Consider the following 13,892-nt stretch of genomic DNA (forward strand, 5'->3'; position numbering starts at 1 on the left):
ATAGTACATTTCGCCATCCTCGACACCAGCTCTGGCTGTTGTCCGGGGACATCATTACCCCGTTGCCCTGGACTCCCGCGAAGGAACCCTTGGGAGCATCGCAGATGTATGCATCGTACTTCTCCCAGGCTGCGGGTCCGCCTACGCACGGAACGACGTCGCATAGGAGGAAGGTATAGGCGGCGCTGGAACCATAAGTATAGGTTAGGGATAGCCCACCGTATTTGTTGAGGCAGGGGTCGCTGGGGGATTTGGCGGCTTGCAGGGGTGTCTGTCTCCTGCGGCGGTGTGGACTCTGGGTTGGGGGTCCCGATGAGGGTTGTGTCGTCGTAGACGGGGGCTTGATGGTGGGGGACCTCCCCGGGATGGCCGTATGGAAGTCCACTCCCCACAGGATGAAGAAACCCATCATGGCCCCGGTTATTCCTACCATGCCGATGATGCAACGTCTATTGGTCCGGGCCTCCTGCGGCGTCAGTGGTGGCCTCATGGTGCAGCCGGGCGAGGTCGCGTTGAACGGTAGCCAAGGTGCGGTCATGCGGGTTGTCGGCCTTGCGGGTGGTAGACAGGTGGTGCCAGCGGGCGCCGCTCCTTCCTGAAAGGGAGACAGAGAAGGGGGTGGCCAGACGTACCTCATAGGGGCCTTCCCACCGTGGCTGAAGGCAGTGTCTCTTGTGGACCTTGACCCAGACCCAATCCCCGGGATTAACGAGGACGGGGTTGGGATCTGCGGGGGTCGGGAGGGAGGTGACCTGTGTGTACAAGGCTCGGGAGGCAAGAGTCAGGGCCTGTACATATTCTAAGAGGGCTTCATCATAATGGTCTAGTACCGGGCCCCTGGGGGGAGAATGTGGGCTGGGCGTGGGTTGTGTATTTGGCAGGCGTGACAGTCTTTGATCACTTCCTGGATGCTGGCTTTCATTTCGGGGTGCCACCAGTCTCGCCGGATTGTCTCCATTGTCGCGGTGGTGCCCTGGTGGGTGCGGGAGTGGTGTGACCGAGCCATGAGAGAGAGAGCTCGGGAGCTGAGTGCCGGTTTGCCATCGGAGTAGCGGTAGATTTCGGATTCGTCCTGAGTGCATCCTTGTGCGATCCAGCAGCTCTTCTCATAAGGACCGGCGTGTTCTTGCATCTCGCCAAGGTATATCAGGAAGTCGCTCATGCTCCTCGGGTATGGCTCCCCGTCTATCAGGGACGATAGGTTGACCCGGAAGGAGGCCAGGTCCAATGAGCTGGCGCCAGGGGCGCCGATTCGCGTCCGTATCCTTTCTGCTTTCGGCTGGGCTCGCTCTGGTGGTGGTAACCTGGTTTCGGGGGCCTGGGCTTGGCTGTAGCTTGAGGAGGAGGGTGTCCAGTTCTCGGCGCTGGGTGGTTGCTGGTATTGTAACAGGGGTGGTGCGGGCGCCGGCACCGGGGCGGCCATTGTGTACCCAGGGTAATTGGTGTGTTGGTATCCCGGCTGCAGCCATCCAGGTGGCGGGGGCCCTTGACACGCCGGTATCTGATACATTGCGCATGATAGGGGCATTGGTGCTGGTGTTATTGGTGGGGTAGGCGTCGGGGCTGGGGGCGTTGGGGGTGTCGGCAGTGGGGCCGCTACAGGCATCATACTCATGGGTCCCCATGTCGTCCTTGGTCTTTTGTGCAGCTGGGATTTCTCGGCTAGCTCCTTGATCTGCATCCTCACGAGTTGCTTCTTCAATTCCTCGTAATCATCATCCTTTTCAAGTCGTTTGTCTTCCTCGAGTCGGTGGTGGTGATTAAGGTGAGCCACCCATTCCGTCCGGGGCTTGGAGTGCAGTGCCACCACTGTCTTCAGTCTCCTCTGGACCGTGGGTGGCAGTCCCTGTATTATTGCCCGCTGGAATGTCTGTGTCGCCAGTTTGCTACTGTGTGGGGGACAGTCGTTATTATCCGTCCACAATCCTTCAGCCCTTTCTATGTACTGAAAGATAGATTCTTCAGGTTTGATGGTCAGGCCGGAGATTCCCACTCTGCCTGCGTCGGCTGGGAAGAGCGCCCTGAGACTCTCCCAGAAGAGGTTTCGGTAAGCTTCGAAGGGGGTGTTGTCAGGTAGGGCCTCAGTCTTGGTCAGTGTCTCCAGTTCAATGATTCGTCCGGCACCATGTGCCCTGCCGATGATGGCTCGTATGTCTCCCAGGGTCAGGAGATCGCCAGACGTCTCAGTTTCAAATCTTCTGATCCAGGCCGAGGCTCCTGCCGTGAGCGTTGGCAAGCGGGCGACCAGGTTGGCCATGTCCCGGTGGCTCCATGGTGTGTATGCTGCTCTTCCCTCCGCATCTATCAATAGAGGTGCCATAAAAGCCTCTTGTATACCTGGCCGGGGGCGGCGGGGCTCGCTCTTATTGGTACGGGGGTCCCTTAAGTGATCTGGGTCAGGGCTGAACTGGGAGGGGGTCATTAATGGGGAAGGTGGGGTGTATGAGGCGGGGGCTTTTGGCTGGGACTGAACTGGTGTTGTCGATTCTAGGGGACAGAACAATCTCGGCATGGGTAGGTGAGCCCTCTCCGGGGAGGGTGGGGGTGAGTGGCTGTCAGCTGGCCGGGAGGCTGAGAATCGCTCTCTGTCTTCGCTTCTCTGGGGTTCGTCTTGCCAATCCTCTCCGGGGGCTCTTCGTCGCTCGTCCGACATGGTGGGCGTGTTCGCCGCTTCTTCTTACAGCAGCCTGGTATGGGGGTGGTCGGGGTTGTGGACGCCTTTGCACTGAAGGCCGGGTGCGGGGAGGTTTGTCTTTTTAGCTTTATTAGTAACTGGGATAATTCTTCTAACAGGGGGTGATCGAGAGTCGGGGTTGGATTGGTATTGATGCTGTCCAGTAGGGAGCGGTGTAGTTGGGGAAGGGCAGAGTTGGAGTGGTCCAGCGGGGGCGGTGTAGTTGGGGAAGGGTAGGGTTGGGGTGGTCCAGCAGGGGGCGCTGTAGTTGAGGAAGGGCAGAGTCGGAGTGGTCCAGCAGGGGGCGCTGTAGTTGAGGAAGGGTAGGGCTGGAGTGGTCCAGCAGGGGGCGCTGTAGTTGAGGAAGGGCAGAGTCGGAGTGGTCCAGTAGGGGGCGGTGTAGTTGAGGAAGGGTAGGGCTGGAGTGGTCCAGCAGGGGGCGCTGTAGTTGAGGAAGGGCAGAGTCGGAGTGGTCCAGCGGGGGCGGTGTAGTTGAGGAAGGGTAGGGCTGGAGTGGTCTAGATTTGGCGGAGGGGGAGGTGTGGCTTGGGACTGAGTGAGAGAACTCAAAAAATGGCGGCCGTGGTGCTATAACTCTGTGTGACCTGTCTTAACACACAAGAGCGGATGAGAGACTAGGGGGTAACCCTTGTCACTCTTGGAGGAGGAGAACGAGAAAAAAGGAGGAAAAAACAGGGGGGGGGGGAAGCAAAAAACAACAACAAGGCCTAGAGACGTTATTCAATACATCCAGATATTCCTTATAGCCAATAATCGTTATCTATCCTTATTGATTAATCTGCTTCAACAGACTAAACAGTCAACCAACGCGGCAAAGAGATGTGGTTTAGTATCGTAGTTTATCTATGCGACAGGTCCAGCAGTAATTCAAAGAAACACAGTAAAAGAGATATCATTTATCCTTGTCAACTTATCTAGGTTTTAGTTTTAACGGGTCAAACAGTAACTTGAAGCAACACAGTAAAAGGTTATCTATCATTGTCAATTTATCTATTTCCGCAGGTTAAGCCATAGACCGAAGCAATACGTCAGAGAGACATTATTCATTATTATCAATCTATCTATTCTTTCCTTTACCCGTTTTAACGGGCGAAGATAGAGCGGACCACGCATACACTCACTGATTCACTCACAGATTCTCTCTTTCGCGCAGACGTACACAGACACATATCAACAGACTTCTCATTCTGTGTCACGCACCCACAATCATCAGACACGGCAAAATAGCGTTGGGCATAACAAAGCAGGCAAGCGTTGCACACATAGCCGGGTTATCATTAATTGATTTATTTCTATATTTAACCGGCTCACAAATACGCTCGTTCTCTTTCTTTCTCTCTCTCTGGGCCTCTTACACACACACACACAGCCACTTCGTCGCTTTCTCTCTGGGCCTCTTACACACACACACACACACAGCCACTTCGTCACTCTCTCTCTGGGCCTCTTACACACACACACACACAGCCACTTCGTCACTCTCTCTCTGGGCCTCTTACACACACACACACACACACACAGCCACTTCGTCACTCTCTCTCTGGGCCTCTTACACACACACACACACACAGCCACTTCGTCACTCTCTCTCTGGGCCTCTTACACACACACACACACACAGAAACATATCAACTCTTGCGTACACGCGCACAGAGACGCACACAGTCTTTCTCACTCTGTCTCCCTTTCACCCATGCTCTCCTATTCTTCCACCCACGCTGACTCTCGTTCTCGACTCCATACACACGCACTTGCTCTCTGGTCGTGAAGGTGGGGGTGAGAGGTCTCTGCTATCCCTAGTCTGCGTCAGTTCAGGTGTCTGTCCGTCAGTCCCCGCATATGCTATGAATATATGGTCAAGAAATGTGCGTTGTGCTTCTTCAGGCACCTCAGATTCACTTACCAAGGGCGGCGAGCCTTAGGCCTCGAGGGTGTTCTTTCACCACGCAACAAGCCTAGTTTATCTCTAACCTTCTTACCACATAGAATTATTTAATACACAAACAAAGAGGGGGACTCTAACCCTCTTGATACACTGGTGGGGCCTCGAACCCTCTTGATACACTGGTGGGGCCTCTAACCCTCTTGATACACTGGTGGGGCCTCTAACCCTCTTGATACACAGGTGGGGCCTTTAACCCTCTTGATACACTGGTGGGGCCTCTAACCCTCTTGATACACAGGTGGGGCCTCTAACCCTCTTGATACACTGGTGGGGCCTCTAACCCTCTTGATACACAGGTGGGGCCTCTAACCCTCTTGATACACTGGTGGGGCCTCTAACCCTCTTGATACACAGGTGGGGCCTCTAACCCTCTTGATACACTGGTGGGGCCTCTAACCCTCTTGATACACTGGTGGGGCCTCTAACCCTCTTGATACACAGGTGGGGCCTCTAACCCTCTTGATACACTGGTGGGGCCTCTAACCCTCTTGATACACAGGTGGGGCCTCTAACCCTCTTGATACACTGGTGGGGCCTCTAACCCTCTTGATACACAGGTGGGGCCTCTAACCCTCTTGATACACTGGTGGGGCCTCTAACCCTCTTGATACACAGGTGGGGCCTCTAACCCTCTTGATACACTGGTGGGGCCTCTAACCCTCTTGATACACAGGTGGGGCCTCTAACCCTCTTGATACACTGGTGGGGCCTCTAACCCTCTTGATACACAGGTGGGGCCTCTAACCCTCTTGATACACTGGTGGGGCCTCTAACCCTCTTGATACACAGGTGGGGCCTCTAACCCTCTTGATACACTGGTGTATTTATTACACATCCATTACTTGGCCATCGGTAGTCTCGTATCACTATGACCGATTCTTATAGGCCCTATGGTCTCGTCGGTATTCTTTCACCATGCAACGAGCCGATATTCGATGTGTCACGCGTTCAGGGTTAATCGGGTTTATGGGGAAATGCTGGAATGCAACTCTATTCGTCCCCACGAGATATCCCGTAGCGAACCGCTCTCACAGTCTCACCTCCTAATGTGGTTCCTATATAACTATGCAGAGTTTGGATTTTATCAACAGGTTCTGCCTACCTTTTGTTGGGCGGCCGCGAGGTGAGACTGCAGGAATCGGTCCGGTGCTCCGGGGTCCCGAGGTCGTGCCGCTCTCCGTCTCTCGTTTCCCAGTTGCGTGTTCAATTCAGAAAAAATCACGTCGGGGTCACCAAATTGAAGGGAAAAACGGTCTGTCTAGTTACTGGATCAGATAAAATGAGACGGAGAGGTAATAAAGTCTATCGGCACGAGGACCTTGGATTTATTAAGTAAAGTGGCAACGGTTATACAGAGTCATAAAGCGTGAGAAATCGAATATGTCTAAGTCCCTAATCAGCGCTGATGGTTCGTCCAGAGCTTCGCCTCCGTGGAAGGTCTGCTTCAGAAGAAGGTGGTCATGAGTCCCTGTGTGATACAGTTTTATACTGTATCCTCCTCTCGATGAGGTGTGTGTGGTTCTGTGTGTTTTTGCTTGACCTTGGCTCTCAGGCCCTGGTGTATGCAAGTGTATCTTCTTGTGTTCCTACTAACGGGGAAGAGCTCCTCAGTGTCTCCTTTGTTCTCGAAGTATCTCTTGTGTGCTCGAAGTATCTCTTGTGTGATCGAAGTATCTCTTGTGTGATGAATTAATGTGGCTCTCCCGTTAGTGTCTACCATTTGCCTGCTTGGGAAATGGGGCCTTGGCTCTGGCCTTGACCTGACTATATTATCATGTTTGTGTTATGTGTTAAAAGCTGACTATATTGTAACGTGACTGCCATGTGTTGTGCTCCTCAAGCTAGGGTGGGAGTTAGCTATATTTATATGTGCTCAGCAGGTTATTTTGCCCAACAATATCAACATTTCTTGTTTATGAGCGCAAAATGCTTTTCAGAGCGTTAGAATCACTTTTTGATCACTTCCAAATGGTGGAGTTTGGCCCTTCAACCCTTTGGTCAGCTTAGTAACACGTTTGCATTGAAATTGACAGAGATATCAACATGTCTTATTTTTATGAGCGCAAAATGCTTTTCAGAGCGCTAGAATCACTTTTGATCGCTTCCAAATGGTGGAGTTGGCCCTATAACGCTACGTTGAGCTTAGTAACAAGTTTGCATTGAAATTGACAGAGATATCAACATTTCTTGTTTTTATGAGTGCAAAATGCTTTTCAGAGCGCTAGAATCACTTTTTGATCACTTCCAAATGGTGGAGTTTGGCCCTTCAACCCTTTGGTCAGCTTAGTAACACGTTTGCATTGAAATTGACAGAGATATCAACATGTCTTATTTTTATGAGCGCAAAATGCTTTTCAGAGCGCTAGAATCACTTTTTGGTCAACAATGTGTTTTTGACCTTATATTGTTGATTTTGCTCAAAACTACTTCCAAATGGTGGAGTAATTGCCCTATAACCCTCTGGTGAGCTTAGTAACACGTTTGCATTGAAATTGACAGAGATATCAACATTTCTTGTTTATGAGCGCAAAATGCTTTTCAGAGCGTTAGAATCACTTTTTGATCACTTCCAAATGGTGGAGTTGGCCCTATAACGCTACGGTGAGCTTAGTAACACGTTTGCATTGAAATTGACAGAGATATCAACATTTCTTGTTTATGAGCGCAAAATGCTTTTCAGAGCGTTAGAATCACTTTTTGATCACTTCCAAATGGTGGAGTTGGCCCTATAACGCTACGGTGAGCTTAGTAACACGTTTGCATTGAAATTGACAGAGATATCAACATTTCTTGTTTATGAGCGCAAAATGCTTTTCAGAGCGTTAGAATCACTTTTTGATCACTTCCAAATGGTGGAGTTGGCCCTATAACGCTACGGTAAGCTTAGTAACACGTTTGCATTGAAATTGACAGAGATATCAACATGTCTTATTTTTATGAGCGCAAAATGCTTTTCAGAGCGCTAGAATCACTTTTTGGCCAACAATGTGTTTTTGACCTTACATTGTTGATTTTGCTCAAAACTACTTCCAAATGGTGGAGTAATGGCCCTATAACCCTGTGGTGAGCTTAGTAACACGTTTGCATTGAAATTGACAGAGATATCAACATTTCTTGTTTATGAGCGCAAAATGCTTTTCAGAGCGTTAGAATCACTTTTTGATCACTTCCAAATGGTGGAGTTGGCCCTATAACGCTACGGTGAGCTTAGTAACACGTTTGCATTGAAATTGACAGAGATATCAACATTTCTTGTTTATGAGCGCAAAATGCTTTTCAGAGCGTTAGAATCACTTTTTGATCACTTCCAAATGGTGGAGTTGGCCCTATAACGCTACGGTGAGCTTAGTAACACGTTTGCATTGAAATTGACAGAGATATCAACATTTCTTGTTTATGAGCGCAAAATGCTTTTCAGAGCGTTAGAATCACTTTTTGATCACTTCCAAATGGTGGAGTTGGCCCTATAACGCTACGGTGAGCTTAGTAACACGTTTGCATTGAAATTGACAGAGATATCAACATTTCTTGTTTATGAGCGCAAAATGCTTTTCAGAGCGTTAGAATCACTTTTTGATCACTTCCAAATGGTGGAGTTGGCCCTATAACGCTACGGTGAGCTTAGTAACACGTTTGCATTGAAATTGACAGAGATATCAACATTTCTTGTTTATGAGCGCAAAATGCTTTTCAGAGCGTTAGAATCACTTTTTGATCACTTCCAAATGGTGGAGTTGGCCCTATAACGCTACGGTGAGCTTAGTAACACGTTTGCATTGAAATTGACAGAGATATCAACATTTCTTGTTTATGAGCGCAAAATGCTTTTCAGAGCGTTAGAATCACTTTTTGATCACTTCCAAATGGTGGAGTTGGCCCTATAACGCTACGGTGAGCTTAGTAACACGTTTGCATTGAAATTGACAGAGATATCAACATTTCTTGTTTATGAGCGCAAAATGCTTTTCAGAGCGTTAGAATCACTTTTTGATCACTTCCAAATGGTGGAGTTGGCCCTATAACGCTACGGTGAGCTTAGTAACACGTTTGCATTGAAATTGACAGAGATATCAACATTTCTTGTTTATGAGCGCAAAATGCTTTTCAGAGCGTTAGAATCACTTTTTGATCACTTCCAAATGGTGGAGTTGGCCCTATAACGCTACGGTAAGCTTAGTAACACGTTTGCATTGAAATTGACAGAGATATCAACATGTCTTATTTTTATGAGCGCAAAATGCTTTTCAGAGCGCTAGAATCACTTTTTGGCCAACAATGTGTTTTTGACCTTACATTGTTGATTTTGCTCAAAACTACTTCCAAATGGTGGAGTAATGGCCCTATAACCCTGTGGTGAGCTTAGTAACGCGTTTGCATTGAAATTGACAGAGATATCAACATGTATTATTTTTATGAGCGCAAAATGCTTTTCAGAGCGCTAGAATCACTTTTTGGCCAACAATGTGTTTTTGACCTTACATTGTTGATTTTGCTCAAAACTACTTCCAAATGGTGGAGTAATGGCCCTATAACCCTGTGGTGAGCTTAGTAACACGTTTGCATTGAAATTGACAGAGATATAAACATTTCTTGTTTATGAGCGCAAAATGCTTTTCAGAGCGTTAGAATCACTTTTTGATCGCTTCCAAATAGTGGAGTTGGCCCTATAACGCTACGTTGAGCTTAGTAACAAGTTTGCATTGAAATTGACAGAGATATCAACATTTCTTGTTTTTATGAGTGCAAAATGCTTTTCAGAGCGCTAGAATCACTTTTTGGCCAATAATGTGTTTTTGACCTTACATTGTTGATTTTGCTCAAAACTACTTCCAAATGGTGGAGTAATGGCCCTATAACCCTGTGGTGAGCTTAGTAACACGTTTGCATTGAAATTGACAGAGATATCAACATTTCTTGTTTATGAGCGCAAAATGCTTTTCAGAGCATTAGAATCACTTTTTGATCACTTCCAAATGGTGGAGTTTGGCCCTTCATCCCTTTGGTCAGCTTAGTAACACGTTTGCATTGAAATTGACAGAGTTATCAACATGTCTTATTTTTATGAGCGCAAAATGCTTTTCAGAGCGCTAGAATCACTTTTTGGTCAACAATGTGTTTTTGACCTTATATTGTTGATTTTGCTCAAAACTACTTCCAAATGGTGGAGTAATGGCCCTATAACCCTGTGGTGAGCTTAGTAACACGTTTGCATTGAAATTGACAGAGATATCAACATTTCTTGTTTATGAGCGCAAAATGCTTTTCAGAGCGTTAGAATCACTTTTTGATCACTTCCAAATGGTGGAGTTGGCCCTATAACGCTACGGTGAGCTTAGTAACACGTTTGCATGGAAATTGACAGAGATATCAACATTTCTTGTTTATGAGCGCAAAATGCTTTTTCAGAGCGTTAGAATCACTTTTTGATCACTTCCAAATGGTGGAGTTGGCCCTATAACGCTACGGTGAGCTTAGTAACACGTTTGCATTGAAATTGACAGAGATATCAACATTTCTTGTTTATGAGCGCAAAATGCTTTTCAGAGCGTTAGAATCACTTTTTGATCACTTCCAAATGGTGGAGTTGGCCCTATAACGCTACGGTGAGCTTAGTAACACGTTTGCATTGAAATTGACAGAGATATCAACATTTCTTGTTTATGAGCGCAAAATGCTTTTCAGAGCGTTAGAATCACTTTTTGATCACTTCCAAATGGTGGAGTTGGCCCTATAACGCTACGGTGAGCTTAGTAACACGTTTGCATTGAAATTGACAGAGATATCAACATGTCTTATTTTTATGAGCGCAAAATGCTTTTCAGAGCGCTAGAATCACTTTTTGATCACTTCCAAATGGTGGAGTTGGCCCTATAACGCTACGGTGAGCTTAGTAACACGTTTGCATTGAAATTGACAGAGATATCAACATTTCTTGTTTATGAGCGCAAAATGCTTTTCAGAGCGTTAGAATCACTTTTTGATCACTTCCAAATGGTGGAGTTGGCCCTATAACGCTACGGTGAGCTTAGTAACACGTTTGCATTGAAATTGACAGAGATATCAACATTTCTTGTTTATGAGCGCAAAATGCTTTTCAGAGCGTTAGAATCACTTTTTGATCACTTCCAAATGGTGGAGTTGGCCCTATAACGCTACGGTGAGCTTAGTAACACGTTTGCATTGAAATTGACAGAGATATCAACATTTCTTGTTTATGAGCGCAAAATGCTTTTCAGAGCGTTAGAATCACTTTTTGATCACTTCCAAATGGTGGAGTTGGCCCTATAACGCTACGGTGAGCTTAGTAACACGTTTGCATTGAAATTGACAGAGATATCAACATTTCTTGTTTATGAGCGCAAAATGCTTTTCAGAGCGTTAGAATCACTTTTTGATCACTTCCAAATGGTGGAGTTGGCCCTATAACGCTACGGTGAGCTTAGTAACACGTTTGCATTGAAATTGACAGAGATATCAACATGTCTTATTTTTATGAGCGCAAAATGCTTTTCAGAGCGCTAGAATCACTTTTTGGCCAACAATGTGTTTTTGACCTTACATTGTTGATTTTGCTCAAAACTACTTCCAAATGGTGGAGTAATGGCCCTATAACCCTGTGGTGAGCTTAGTAACGCGTTTGCATTGAAATTGACAGAGATATCAACATGTCTTATTTTTATGAGCGCAAAATGCTTTTCAGAGCGCTAGAATCACTTTTTGGCCAACAATGTGTTTTTGACCTTACATTGTTGATTTTGCTCAAAACTACTTCCAAATGGTGGAGTAATGGCCCTATAACCCTGTGGTGAGCTTAGTAAAACGTTTGCATTGAAATTGACAGAGATATCAACATTTCTTGTTTATGAGCGCAAAATGCTTTTCAGAGCGTTAGAATCACTTTTTGATCACTTCCAATGCATTGAAATTGACAGAGATATCAACATGTCTTATTTTTATGAGCGCAAAATGCTTTTCAGAGCGCTAGAATCACTTTTTGGCCAATAATGTGTTTTTGACCTTACATTGTTGATTTTGCTCAAAACTACTTCCAAATGGTGGAGTAATGGCCCTATAACCCTGTGGTGAGCTTAGTAACACGTTTGCATTGAAATTGACAGAGATATCAATATTTCTTGTTTATGAGCGCAAAATGCTTTTCAGAGCGTTAGAATCACTTTTTGATCGCTTCCAAATGGTGGAGTTGGCCCTATAACGCTACGTTGAGCTTGGTAACAAGTTTGCATTGAAATTGACAGAGATATCAACATTTCTTGTTTTTATGAGTGCAAAATGCTTTTCAGAGCGCTACAATCACTTTTTGGCCAATAATGTGTTTTTGACCTTACATTGTTGATTTTGCTCAAAACTACTTCCAAATGGTGGAGTAATGGCCCTATAACCCTGTGGTGAGCTTAGTAACACGTTTGCATTGAAATTGACAGAGATATTGAAGGGAAAAAACGGTCTGTCTAGTTACTGGATCAGATAAAATGAGACGGAGAGGTAATAAAGTCTATCGGCACGAGGACCTTGGATTTATTAAGTAAAGTGGCAACGGTTATACATATATATATATATATAAGAGTCATAAAGCGTGAGAAATCGAATATGTCTAAGTCCCTAATCAGCGCTGATGGTTCGTCCAGAGCTTCGCCTCCGTGGAAGGTCTGCTTCAGAAGAAGGTGGTCATGAGTCCCTGTGTGATACAGTTTTATACTGTATCCTCCTCTCGATGAGGTGTGTGTGGTTCTGTGTGTTTTTGCTTGACCTTGGCTCTCAGGCCCTGGTGTATGCAAGTGTATCTTCTTGTGTTCCTACTAACGGGGAAGAGCTCCTCAGTGTCTCCTTTGTTCTCGAAGTATCTCTTGTGTGCTCGAAGTATCTCTTGTGTGATCGAAGTATCTCTTGTGTGATGAATTAATGTGGCTCTCCCGTTAGTGTCTACCATTTGCCTGCTTGGGAAATGGGGCCTTGGCTCTGGCCTTGACCTGACTATATTATCATGTTTGTGTTATGTGTTAAAAGCTGACTATATTGTAACGTGACTGCCATGTGTTGTGCTCCTCAAGCTAGGGTGGGAGTTAGCTATATTTATATGTGCTCAGCAGGTTATTTTGCCCAACATATCCCCCTCAAGTCGTCGTAAGACGACTTTTACTCATTAGGGGTACGAGGGATAGGACTTCAGCGCGGGACCACCATCATAACACTTTTAGAAATAACAGAAAGAAGGCAAAATTATCATAAAAACAAACAACCATGAGCAGGGGACTAAAATAAGTCGCTGGACCGGGTGTATGGGGAACCACGTGGGAGAAACGCCACCCATGCTTCAGACATGGGTATGCCATACACACCCCACCTAGGGGGTGGCATCCAACCCCGGCCTTACATCGCGAACAGACAATACCAAATAAAGTGGCAGCAGGTGATACACAACAAAACCAACACCAAACCATAACAATAACAACAAAATGCAACAATAAAACTAACAGTAAACAATAACGATACAAACAAAAACGCAACAATCACACAAACACTACACCATAACAATCACAGGAAAGAAATGCAACCATGAAATGTGTCCCTAAATAATAATAATAATATCAGAAAGATATGAGGTGCATAACGAATGGCAATCCCCCTCAACCCATCCCTAGGTGACCACACACTAAGGATGTGAGGAGGAGTTAGCTGGTCGTGTAACAATAAGCAATCACACGCATGGGGTATCCAGGGTAGGCACGGGGCACGGGAACAACTGAAACCACGGAATAGCCCTGAGCGTCATCACGGGCAGGTGGACGCAAGGCGCCACCTGAGCATTAGACCCTTTTATTCAACTGCGCTCAGGACCTCATCTGATAAACGGGCAATCAAGGCCCCTGGAATCTCGCCCGTGTGTATCCCCGAGCTCCATCTAGTGGGACAGCGATATAAACAACAACATTTACGTTCCCGGCGTCGGTTGCGTAGACGCGGGCATAGATATGGGAGCGGCTAAAAACAGTGAAGCGTACAGAAGCGAATACAGCCAGGGGCGCCCTCAAGCCTTAAGGGAACGGGCCGCAGCCCCTGGTGCCGGAACGCAGATCCCTGGTCCGGGCGACGTGGGTGCATCAGGTGGGAGGGGGGTGGTGCCGTTGGCGGGGACGGGAATGCGGGAATGGGGCAGCCCACCTGGAGAGGTTACTAGCACGTCACAGGCGGGGGGGGGGGGGGAAAGGGGGTGTCGTGGTGGGGTTTCAGCAT

Source organism: Gadus chalcogrammus, unplaced genomic scaffold (genome assembly GCF_026213295.1).
Source record: "Gadus chalcogrammus isolate NIFS_2021 unplaced genomic scaffold, NIFS_Gcha_1.0 GACHA026, whole genome shotgun sequence".
NCBI classification, from domain to species: Eukaryota; Metazoa; Chordata; class Actinopteri; order Gadiformes; family Gadidae; genus Gadus; species Gadus chalcogrammus.